Source organism: Peromyscus californicus, unplaced genomic scaffold, assembly GCF_007827085.1.
Source record: "Peromyscus californicus insignis strain IS unplaced genomic scaffold, ASM782708v3 Scaffold_4__1_contigs__length_199733344, whole genome shotgun sequence".
Lineage (NCBI taxonomy): Eukaryota > Metazoa > Chordata > Mammalia > Rodentia > Cricetidae > Peromyscus > Peromyscus californicus.
This window is the reverse complement of record NW_026294562.1, coordinates 178,001,038-178,012,877: the sequence shown is the minus strand read 5'-3', so window position 1 is coordinate 178,012,877 and position 11,840 is coordinate 178,001,038. Positions and strand designations below refer to the sequence as shown.

The 11,840-nt window shown below is 43.1% G+C and overlaps 1 pseudogene; it reads left to right on the top strand.

The window, feature by feature from the left end:
• Window positions 1–4,652: 4,652 nt before the first annotated feature.
• LOC128124119 (uncharacterized protein C2orf78 homolog) lies at window positions 4,653–11,276 on the top strand (annotated as a pseudogene).
• The last annotated feature ends 564 nt before the right edge of the window (window positions 11,277–11,840 follow it).

Genomic DNA, 11,840 nt, shown 5'->3' with positions numbered 1-11,840 from the left:
CTCATTGTACTTTTCATTGAACATATTCTTTTAAAACTGTATATTGTACACTGAGCCCAGTAACTTTCCTTACCTGTCCCCAAAAATCTTAGGCATTGATATCTGCTTGAATGCATTGCCTCCCAAGTCATGAATGGAACCATGGAGATATGTGTAATCTAGGATCCATATATACAGACAGCATCAGGAGATATTTGTCTGGGAATGGATACATATGGTATAGTATGATTATCATGAGTTACAAGAACTCTCCTGCAATCACCTTGACTACATTCATCACTTTATCTGAAATGGTTCTGTTGTGTGTAGACATCACATATTCCTTCTCCTTTGCTCTCTTATTGGAAAGCAAAATCAGCTAACATAGATATACCTGAAAAATGCTGCAATCTATGCTGATGTGCAAAGCAATAACATGTTCAATTCCTTGGAATAGTATAGATGGGAAATGATATAGACATAGTGATGGTGTTTAAAGTGACCCCATACTGAAATAGATAGAGGGTAGAATACTTCACATTATACCCACCAACTTATTGATGTTTCCTGTGGAAGCAATACTTGGAAGCCCCCTACTTTCAGTTAACACTCCATTTCTATTCCCTAGCATCAAGAAAGTCCATTTTCCAATGTGCCTGATAGTCAAATGCAAGGAACGTCTAGAATGACAAGTCAAGTTTTCATGAATCTCCATGGCTCCTTCTACTATGAACAGTTAAGCTTCACAGCCACAGACCTGTCTATCACTGTAACTTTCTGTTCAATTACTTTCTAAGGTATCCATCCATCCAAGGTAATCACTGCTAACATATCACAAGGGGATGTTCACTTGATTTTGGAATAAAAAGCCATGCTACACTATTCTCCCCCACTGCTCCAGCTCTCAATTTCATTGGACTACTTGTAGGACATCCTCTGAGCTTTGGATGGACTGCTTTGTGTATGATCCGTTTCTGAGTACCAGCCTGCCATCTCACCACAACAGTAACCACTGAGACTCAGCAGCTGAAACAATGACAATTCTCTCCAACAGCAACAGAAACAAATGCCAAAGGATGGCCAGCAAGGAAGCAGACTGTAACTGTTACATCTGCAACTACATTAATCTCCTGCAAAATTGCAAAGGTTTAGAAGGGAAATGTAGACACCCAACCATTCCATTCAACAAAACAATAGCAGTTACCTCTGGGATGTAGGAACTACTCAGTCACAGAACATTTTATGGTGGATTGCAGTACAAGATAAGAATTCCCTTCTGTGCATGTGTACACATAACAAATTGGAGAATTGTTACAAATATACCTAACAACTGTGCCTTCTCCCTACCAGTTTATAATTCTCTCTTGACATTTTACTATGTGGAAGAGCGATCCAACAACCTAATAGCACAATTCCTGACCATTCTCCCCCAAAATGATGGAAGAGCCTGCTTGGTCTATGAAAGCCAAGCTGGCTATCAGAAAGGGGGTTCCAGCTCCAGGCAAGTCTGAACTTCTCATATTCTGCAAATCATTCAGTTTGGCCCTTTTCTACTTCTTGCTCATAACTTACAACAGGATCACAATAAATTTCATTTTTTAGGAGGTACTAAGGAACTTCTTGGCCAACATCTCCTGAGGCTTATCCCTACCTCTGGTACTTAGCATTTAGCAGGCATCTGTCTTCAGAGAGTGCCATTTTCCCACACATACAGGATGTCATCTTTCAAGTTATTTAACTTACATTTACTTTTCTTGGAGATGCTGTTCCAAAAAATATTTTATCATATTTGTTTGTTATCTCTTGAAGGCTTTTTCTTTTGTAAAGAGGGAGAGAATGGTAGTATGTATTGAGAAATGAGGACTTGGAAAATAATTGAAAGGTGTGTGGTAACTAAATACAGTGGTTAGAGGAAATAAGTCATTGTAACACTGAAAGAAAAATGATATGCGAATATTAAAAAGTAAAAAACACAGAAATTATGAGAATTAAACACTGAACACAGTTCTATCTATCTATCTACTTATCAATCTCTCATTTTCTCTCCACTGTCAGAATTCAAATAATACAGGCCCCGTCATGTTCTACTCATTTGGTTCTAAGCTGCTACAAGAGGACAATTTTTTTCTGATGGATCTACAACCAGAAGCCTGGATGAACCTTCCAACTTTCAGTCATTGCCACTTGGAATGTGTCACATTATCTGACAAGTGGTCAGTCATGAAGGAAACTGCAAGGGTGAACGACAAAGGCAGCCTACTGACCTATGAAAAAGGACAGTCTTATTGCAGACCTTTGTCAAGCAATCCAAAATATGGTACAATCTACATGGAGGAAAAGTTCTACTGAGCTGGACATGTACCTACAGGATACAGCAGTAGCTCAGTGTAAAAATGGTCCTAATGGTAAGTTCTGACAGCTCATGTGAATGCAGGAGGAGAGCTAAACAGGCTCCAGGGTCATTTTCAATGAGGACTGACAGACACTGTCACAGTAGTGCTTGTTGAGGCAGTTAGAGTAAGAAATGTCTATAAATGCACACTACACCCATGCCATAAGACAGTCTATGAACCCACCAGTCAGTGATCAAAGAGAATGATAACAATCACAAACAAAATGAGAGAACACACAAGATTTACCCATATTTAAACAAAATATCATATTCCTGTCTAAGAAGATACACTGAAATGGAAAATGGGTTGTTCTTTTTTTTTCAAATATAAAGGGAAATTGTAGGATAAAAGAGCCAGCCAAAGAAACACACAGTGGCCCTGAAACCATGGCTCTATAAGAAGAGCCAAAAGCTTAAAAAGGGCCAATAAAAGAAACAGACCATAGCACTGAAACCAGAGCCAAATGGTTAAAAATGGCCAGTGAATAAAAACACACTTGAGACCTGAAACCAGAGTCAAAGAAACACATTCTGCCCCTGACACACTCAGCACAAAAACCAACCAATCTCTTAGGAAGAAAACCAAACAATTCCTGAGCACAAAATGTAACGAATCTGTGAGTTTGTCCAAACTCAGGGCCTGGAATTTGAGCAATTCTCACCATGAAAAGCTCCCCCACTAAGAAGCTCTACTACATAAGCCCTGTACACCTTCAGTTGGGAAATGCCTTTTTCCACTCTGTTAGAGGAAGCAACCTTCCTGCATTCTTCCCCTCTAATAAATCTCTTGAATGAGGTTTGGGTGAGACCTTCTTTTGTCAGAAGGGAGCAGAGCAGAGAGGGAACATTAGCCACAGTGGAGCAGAGCAGAGCAGAACTGTAACTTTTGCTGGGGAAACCTTCCACTAACAAAGCAGAGTGGTTGCATTGGGAAAAGCTTTAAGTGGAACAGATGGAAGCTGCTAGCTTAAATTGACTTTGTGCTATTGCTTGGCTCTCAACTGCCAGGATCACTTTCCAACAAGCTGCAACACTTACAAAAACACCTACATTGCATTTTCATGTAACCCACCACCACATACCAACAAAAGCCTTCCTGCTCCAGGTGTTCCAGTTGCTTTTTAGCCCTTACTCAGAAAAAGAATGGCAGAGAATGCGAGAAGCCCAGGATTCTGCAGAGACTGTTGCCAGGAGGAAGAAGCTTCAGTAACTGTCACACTCATTATACTTGTGGATGAAGAGAGAAGGCGGCCACACTCAATGACTAACAACTTCAAATTATAAGAAGGGAGGCAAGATACAAAGAATGCCCATGTGCTGAGACCAGAGTGAGATACAAGATGAGCAACCAAACAACAGAGGTCACCCCTCAAGTGCTTACTACAACCAGCAGCCTCCAATTACAAGCATCTTCATGGTGGACAGAAGACCACTGCTTCTGGAAGTTCACCATGATACATCCCACCACTTTAAGGATACAGGTTCACCCTAGTCCAAGAATCAAACCAAAAAGGGATGAAAAGCAGAGAAGGGAGATATGAGTCCTGCCTGGGGCAACAGAGATGAAGGAAGGCCTCTAGGAGAAGAAACCAAAATAGAAGATTCTTGGAGTTCATCATCAAAAGTGCATCAATACCCTGTTCTTCAACCCAGTCAGAAAGGAGCCCTTTGATCTCTTCCTTGTGTCATGGAGAGGATGACAGCTCAAAAATCAGATCAAGTGAAATGGTTTCACACCCACGTTTCCTTCATGAAGTTGTTCCTCTCTTTCTTGCCCAAGGCTACTGACTGTATGTACAGTGTATGATGATGGGACACTCTATGCTGGAAGGTGACACCTCATGGGAACAATAGACACAGCTTCATCGATAAACCTTAAAAGAAGCTCTGCCAATGCCCTGGACTAAACCTCATGAAAGGGGGACTTCCATGCCAGGATTGCCTCTTTCACTAGCCCACACCTCAGCCTCCATGGCTACTGTTGGATTCCTGGCATTTTCTCTAACCAATCCCATCTGTTAGCTCAGAATCCGACCTTCCCATTGGCTGCTGCCCTGTTTATGACATCAATCTCCCTCCAACTCTACCATCACCTGGTAGGTTCTTGGAGTTGCCATGGCAATGCCTGTAAACAAATTTGGAACATCACTGGTCACCTGTGACCAGTGACCAGTGCTGTCTGATACCAGACACACTTGCCACTCAGGTCAGCTGATCAGACAAGGACAACCAATTCTCCTGCTCAATTGTACTGTGGATTGCTGACACTCTCCCTCTGACCATGGCAGGTAAGGTAAGAAACTTAAAAACATTTCTTTTGATCACATCTCCCCTTATTTTTACTATACTTTAAATCTTGGTTTAGTGGGGATACCATTGATGCTGATAGAGTTACCTGGAATTGAATGTCACATTTAGATTTGGTTCTTACTGTGGTTTGAAAATATGGAAATAAAAAAGGACAAATGGCAGAGATGACCTTGGAGATACACAAAGGCAGTTGCGAACTGAAAGTTACAGATAACCACAGATTAAATAAAAAGACACAAGTCATTGTCACATCCCAACCCATTATTATGCAGCCACACTGTTCAGATTAGTCTAGGTAAAGGTTTCCTGTCACATATAGAAAACAATATCCAGCTCTGATCCCTGGCTATTACACTCTATCCTGCCCATCTTCCATATCATCCTCCACATTTTTTGAACACTGGTTGTGTTGGATGTTATCAACATGGGCTGGGTACTCCACAGTCAGTTGTTCTCTGGACAAGAACTGACACACCAGTGTGTGCAAGGAATTCTCACAAGGATTCCCAACTAGGAGAGTTACAAGAAATTAACAATTACTGTGGAAGTATTCATTGAAGAATCAATTTAACCAACTATTAAATTAAGAAATAACCTTATTCAGAGATGAACTCCACAATACATTTGTAGTCTCAAGACATCACATGAAACACAGGCAATCAACATGAAATGTTATCAGCAGGTTGTATTCATGTAGTCATATATGTATATGAGCTGAATGGTTATATAAAAGTAAGAGGTAATGACTCACACAAAAAGTAGTAGGGAACAGAAGGAGCTAGATGACCAAGGGATTCTTAGCTGAATACAGTTCTTATCTATAAAATTCCTGATACATCATTTCATTAAGAAAGCTCACAGTAGAGCCAAGCCTGGAGGACATGAAAAGAATCTACAAAATGCCAGCACTCTGATGAAGATGCAGGCCAGTCTGTGTGATTTCAAGGTCAGAATGATCTAGGTACAGAGACTCTCTCTCTCTCTGCATAGAGGAAGCTCTGCACAGAACAGGACAAAGGCACAGGAATGAGAGCTGTCTAAGGTTCTCCTCCTTTAAACACTTCTGTTCTGGGACACAGGTGTGAGGCAGTACCACAGCAGGTATCAGAAAAAGACAAAGCAGGGCAAAGAAGGGTGTGGATCAACTAGGAAGTGCATGCCCACACAGGAAGAACAGGCAGCTCATCAAATGAGTGTCATCCTATCCATTACCAAGAATCATTCTGAACCATTTGTTTGGGATATGTGAGGGAAAATAGGTCTCAGACTCTCCCAGACAGGACAAACTGCAGATAACAAAGCTCCTCATGGGAAGCCACACAGATTCCATCTCAGGGTTCTTCCCACTGTCTTCTTCCTTCCTACAGAAAATTTCCAAAGTGCACCTTTCTTTGGGACAGAATGTGCCTTGCAGCCTTCTGCACCTGGGCTGAGGAATGCTCCGCCCTTAGCAGGAAGTGTGTGCAACTTCTTCAAGATTTCCACTCCGGCTGTGAGTTCAGCATGGCTCCTGCCATCAGACTCCAGCACTTGTTGCCAGCAGGTCATGGACAGTGCCTACCCCTACTTACCATCTAGCACAACCATGGTGACTGCACTAACTGGCCAGGGCTAGAGCTCTGCCTCAGCACTCTCCTATCCAGGTGTTCTCCAGTGGGATCCCACGGGAAGCACAGACAGGAGGGGAGCTGCACTCCAGGACTTCACTGTACCTGTCATTGACCAGAATACCACATTCTCCTCCTTTTCTATGACAACCCAGGGTGACAATATTTTAGATCCCATTGCCTTAGTCCTCTTCTATCCAATACTATCTACCAGCCTTGTTCAGGCCACACCACCACAGGTGCCTAATCAAGGATACATCCTGGCACCTCCCTACCAGGAGAGCAGCCAGGTCTATTACAATGACATCAACAGCCTGGGTCCTCTGATGGCTGGAGAACTCAGGCAGTGCCTGCAGGCCTGTAGCTCTGTGTCCTTTTCTGGGGATCAGTCCTCTGCCCTGCAGCCAGGGATGGTGATGATGCCAAAGAGTTTCAGCCAATGAATATCCAAACACCCTTCTCCACCTCTGCCATCTACTATCCCACACCTGCTCAAGACATGCCAGACACCAGTTTTCAAGTAAAGCCAGGAGGGAGGACTGACATCAGCACTCAAAGCAGATACAGTTCGATCTTTCAGTAGTGGATGTCCTCAGGGAGAAAAAAATGGGAGTCCTGAGAGCTCAGCCTTGGTTGTGGCTCACCTTCTCCATCGTCAGTCTCTATAATGACTCACAATGCAGTGGAATGAGTGGCACCCATCCTCCATTAAGACATGTCCAAGGACACCACCACAGACACACATATCACTGTCCTAGCTTATCAGTCCCATGCAACGTTACACAGCAATCACCTGCAGGAAGCCTTCCTTGGCAGTTTAATGGGTTCTGCAGAGAATGTAAGGAGTCAGCGGTGAAGGAAGTGAGCCAGGCCATGGTGGTTGGCAGAATCTTGTAGCCTCACTAACTAGCAGCCAGAGTGTTTTTCTTTATTTATACAGAATTTAGTTAGCAGACATTCATGATGTTCCAAAACATGGATCATATCATTTTTGGTTTTGGACACTTCCTTTTGCTCATCTTTTAGTCATCATTTGTAAACTATGACCAAACAGAGTTATTATTTCCAATCATTTTCCCTCAAGTTTTGACATCATTAATAAACAGAGGAATCATTCTTACTCATTAGCCCCACAGCCCTATATTTAATAATCTAGAGGCATATGATAGTCTGTGCTCAGGCCTGTTGCTTTGGTTACTTCAAGGACACTAGACCAAAACAAAATTCTCAAACATCCTGGGCATTTTGTCATGTCCCAAGAAATGTATTATTAACTCTTAGTGGTCAGAGTGCCCAGGAGAAATCCTTAGACTAAGATGCTGCAGTTATTATTCAAATTCTGACATAATACAATCAATGTTCAATTTATCTCCTTATAGAATTTGTCTATATGTTTAATCCTGGCATTTTTTTGTTCCTTGGTCATGTGACTTTATAGTGGCTCTACATGAGCTAACTTCTAAGACAAGGAGGTTGTGACATCTCATACTTTCATCATCTTTGCACTCCATACTTTACTTATCAATATGTCTCTATGTAGGGCAGAGTTGTATGTCACGTAATTGTCTGAGTGTACAGTGGGAAGAGCCTTATAATCTGAACCCTGGACAATTCCTCTAGCCCACCGAATCTTCTTGACTTTTTAAATTTTACTTTGTTTTGAATACCTTGTCCCTGTGTAAGTACAGGGACAGATGTTTCAAGAATACCTAATAGCCTCATGAAGAAACCTCTGGCTTCTTTATGTGTCACAACATCCAAGGCGTAAAGAAGACCTTCAAGTAGATAAGGATATCTCCCTCAAAGTATGTGTGTGGGGAATAGTATGTTCAGGCCTTTCCTGGGTAAGCTTAGAAGCAGCATGCCTGGGAGAAGGCATAAATGATTCATAAGGAATTTTCCATCGATCCAACATACCCAAATTGTACAAATATTAAAAGTGCATCATTAAAAGTGTAACAGGTGAAAACCAAAGGTGGCATGGCAGCCATCATATGGCTCAGCTGTGCTGGATCTTTGTCAAGCAGCAGTTCTAGCTTTATAACTTCTGCCATTCCATTCAGATATGGCTGTGTCAATCACCAACTTCCTAATCTGTTTCTCAGTGCTATAGAGGACACCAAGGCATTTCTATTTGGTAGACCTTTATATTCTCTGAATTCTGACTTTAGAGCAGGGCAGCTCCAAATCTGTCCTAGAAGAAGTATTACTCCCAGATTCCAAGTGCTGGCCCTGCTGTTCTCTTATAAGCATAAGTTCATTGAGAGTCCAGTATACCCAGGGTACCAGTGTACAACTGCTAAGTTGGGCAAAGCTTCTATCTTCTCTCTCTCTCTTTCTCTCTCTCTCTTCTCTCTTCTCTCTCTCTCTCTCTCTCTCTCTCTCTCTCTCTCTCTCTCTCTCTTCTATCTCTCTCTCTCAATTTCATTGGCTCTGTATCTCTCTCTTCTTTTTTTGCAATGGTTATTAAGAGGTGAGCCAAGTCTATGCATGATCATTAGGATATGTTAGCTACTACACAGTTACACAAACCTAACATTTCACCTTCTTAACCCAATTTTCATATTATTAAAACAAGACTGTGAAATGTGGAGCTGGAGGAAATCCAGGGTTTTAGAAATTATTGCCTTGCAGGAGTGAGGAACTGGGTTTGGATACCTGAACCCATTTAGAAAGTCAGGCAACTGGGGGCTTTTGAGGAATGCCAAGAGTTGGAAGACTCTGGCAAGTTCTTGAAAATTATGGACCAGACAAGCTGCCTGATAGCAAACTTCCACCGAAATGACGGTCACTCATAGAGAGACATGGGAAAGGAAAGGGAGGACCACACCCCAAGGAAATTCTGTCACCTCCCCATGATCAGTATGCATGCACATAACACACAAACACCGAGGGAAACACAAACATCTGAGAAAACATGGTATCACATGGTTACCAGAAATAAGACAGTGGTCACAAGTCTCCCAACAGAGATGCTGCCTGTGCTACTCAAGCAGAGCTCATAGGAATGCCTTCCCCACTGCTGTAGGGGTCTGAGTACTGAGGTGCACTGAAAAGTGGGGAGCACCTCACTTACCAGGCACTGACTTCTTCCTTGACTCTTTTTCAGTGGTGAAAATGGAGACATCCCTGGGAAATACAGCTTCAGGCCAGACACTCTGTCTGCTGCAGAGTCCAGACCTCTGCAGTGCTTGCACCCAGGATGTCCAGAAGATACCACCTGTCCATGGGGACTGGTCATAAACAGCCCCCATTGACAATTTTTTCGGAATTCCTGCCCTTGCCTCCTGCTCCAAGCTTGGAACAAACAGAGAATAACGACTTAGATTTGATGACAGCTGATCTATCAACTACTCTGGATGCCTATGAGGGCATAAAAGAAAACCAAGACCCATCACTTCTTCCTTTAACACATGCCAACATGCAGCATGCCCTGAATTACACTGATTCAGGGAGCCTAAAACAGAAGCTTTCTCCTGACAATGCGACTTTGGGAAGCAGCAGCCTTGGTCAGGATGAGCCTAGGGTGCTGCATTTTGTGTGATGGGCTCCAGCATGGACTTTGCAGACTTGACTACACTGGTGGCAGATATTCACCTTCCTATACTCTTCAACTCCCTCACTGAAATGAACCCATTCCAAGATCCCACAGCAACCCAATCCAAAGACATCAGGAGGGATCAGGACAAGGAAAGCATCATCAGTGTGCAATTGGACCACGTGAAAAAGAATGGCCAGAAAGTCTTGGAGATGCTTGATGGACCTTCTCAGGCCAGAATCCATTCAAGGACCTGGTGGAGAAGAAGAGGCTGTGGGCAGTGATGGGTCAAGTGAAGGGGCTATTGACAACATGCTCAAGCACATGGAGGGCAAAGCCCAAATGCCACACCCAGGATTCCCAGCAGAGCTACGGCTGAGGGGCAAGACAAGACCATGGGTACCAGAGAAAACAACTCCATGAAAACAGAGGAGCTTAAACAGTCAAGGAAGAGAGTCAAGGCAGAAGAAAACACCACCAAGCCAAAGAACCAGAGGAAGAGGAATCCACCTGAGCTCTGCCATGACAGCTTTAAAAAGCCTCGAAATCACCTCGGCATTTGCATGCTAGAATCCATGCAAGTCTTTCACCCACTGGGGAAGAAGAGTGAGAAGAAAACTGGCATCTTCTCCTCCGTGCTTGTCTAAACCTAAGCAGCAACAAAGATCCCAGGACAGGCCCACTCACCACATCCCTTCTGGATGTGCCATGTGATGTCCTAGGCCCTGGTAAAACCCCGAGCAATGCTCAGAGACCAGAGAGCAGTGCTCACAGGGAGTGTCCATCTCCATCCCAGTATGAGCTGCCCCCACCTGGGAAGGTCAAGTTAGTACCTCTGCCTTTTCCAGCCCTGGAAAGGCCACAAACCAGACTGGTTTCTAGAAAGCCTCTCTTCCTGGCTTCATGCAGGGCCCCTGCCTGCCGCAGTATACCCTGTGGGCCTCAGTCCCACTTGGCTCAGCCTACCACACTCAAGCCATCTAAACCAGCTCCTGCCAGCACTTCTCTGTTGGGCTCTGACAAGCCAGTTCTGCCTATTGCTACGAGTGTCACACGAGCTAGCATAATCAACCCCATCCAGTCTTGCACTGGGCCTCAGAGATCTGCCTCTAGGCCTGGACCCTACAGAGCATCATCTCACACTTCATTATAGAGGGAGCTTGCCTCTGCTGAAAAGAACAAGGCCCCATCACCTCACAAACCTCAAATCCAAAATCTGCTGCAAGACTTCAGCCATCAACCAATTCCATGGAGGAAAGTCCACATTCCAGGGCCAGTCAACTCACAGCCCATCACAGAAGAGCAGAGGCCAGAGCGGGAGGCCATGAAGAGGCAGGCTCAACGGGAGAGAGAGAATGCTGCCAAGTACACCTCTCTGGGAAAACCACAGCTCTTCCTTCAGAGGCAGAAGGATATGGAAATTTCCAGATATTATGGCTATGTCATGTAAGGGCTGCCCTGGACTTTGGAACACAGTACTATTCAACATAGACAAGATTAGATACAGACACAGATATACAAGTATATATTGGATTTAAAGACTTGGATGTATGTGTACATATGTAGGTACATATGGAGTTAAGGAGATTAATATGTACATCCCAGGATTTATATATAAATGGTCAGACATAGTTTCTATACTTATAAATATTTGAAGACACTAAAAGTGACTGGAGAAGCTAAAGTCAGTTATATTTCACCCATGAATAATTATATATAGAGTGATTTGATGGTTTCTTCATACCTTAGCTATTATTAGTTTATGTTGCCAAAGTGGAAAAGTTTTCCATAAGTACATCATATGCTATAAGTCAGTGATAGTGTTTATTTAAGGTAAAAGTATCTAGCCAAAATCTGTAGAGGAATTAAAATTATTCTCCTTGACTTTTATTTTTCACTATACTGGTTTGGTATGTTTCCTATAGTGTATACTGTATAGTGAACATATACCTGCTCTTGCCACACTTACTCCCATTTGGAAACACTGACTCCAGCCCTTTAATCACGATTGGTC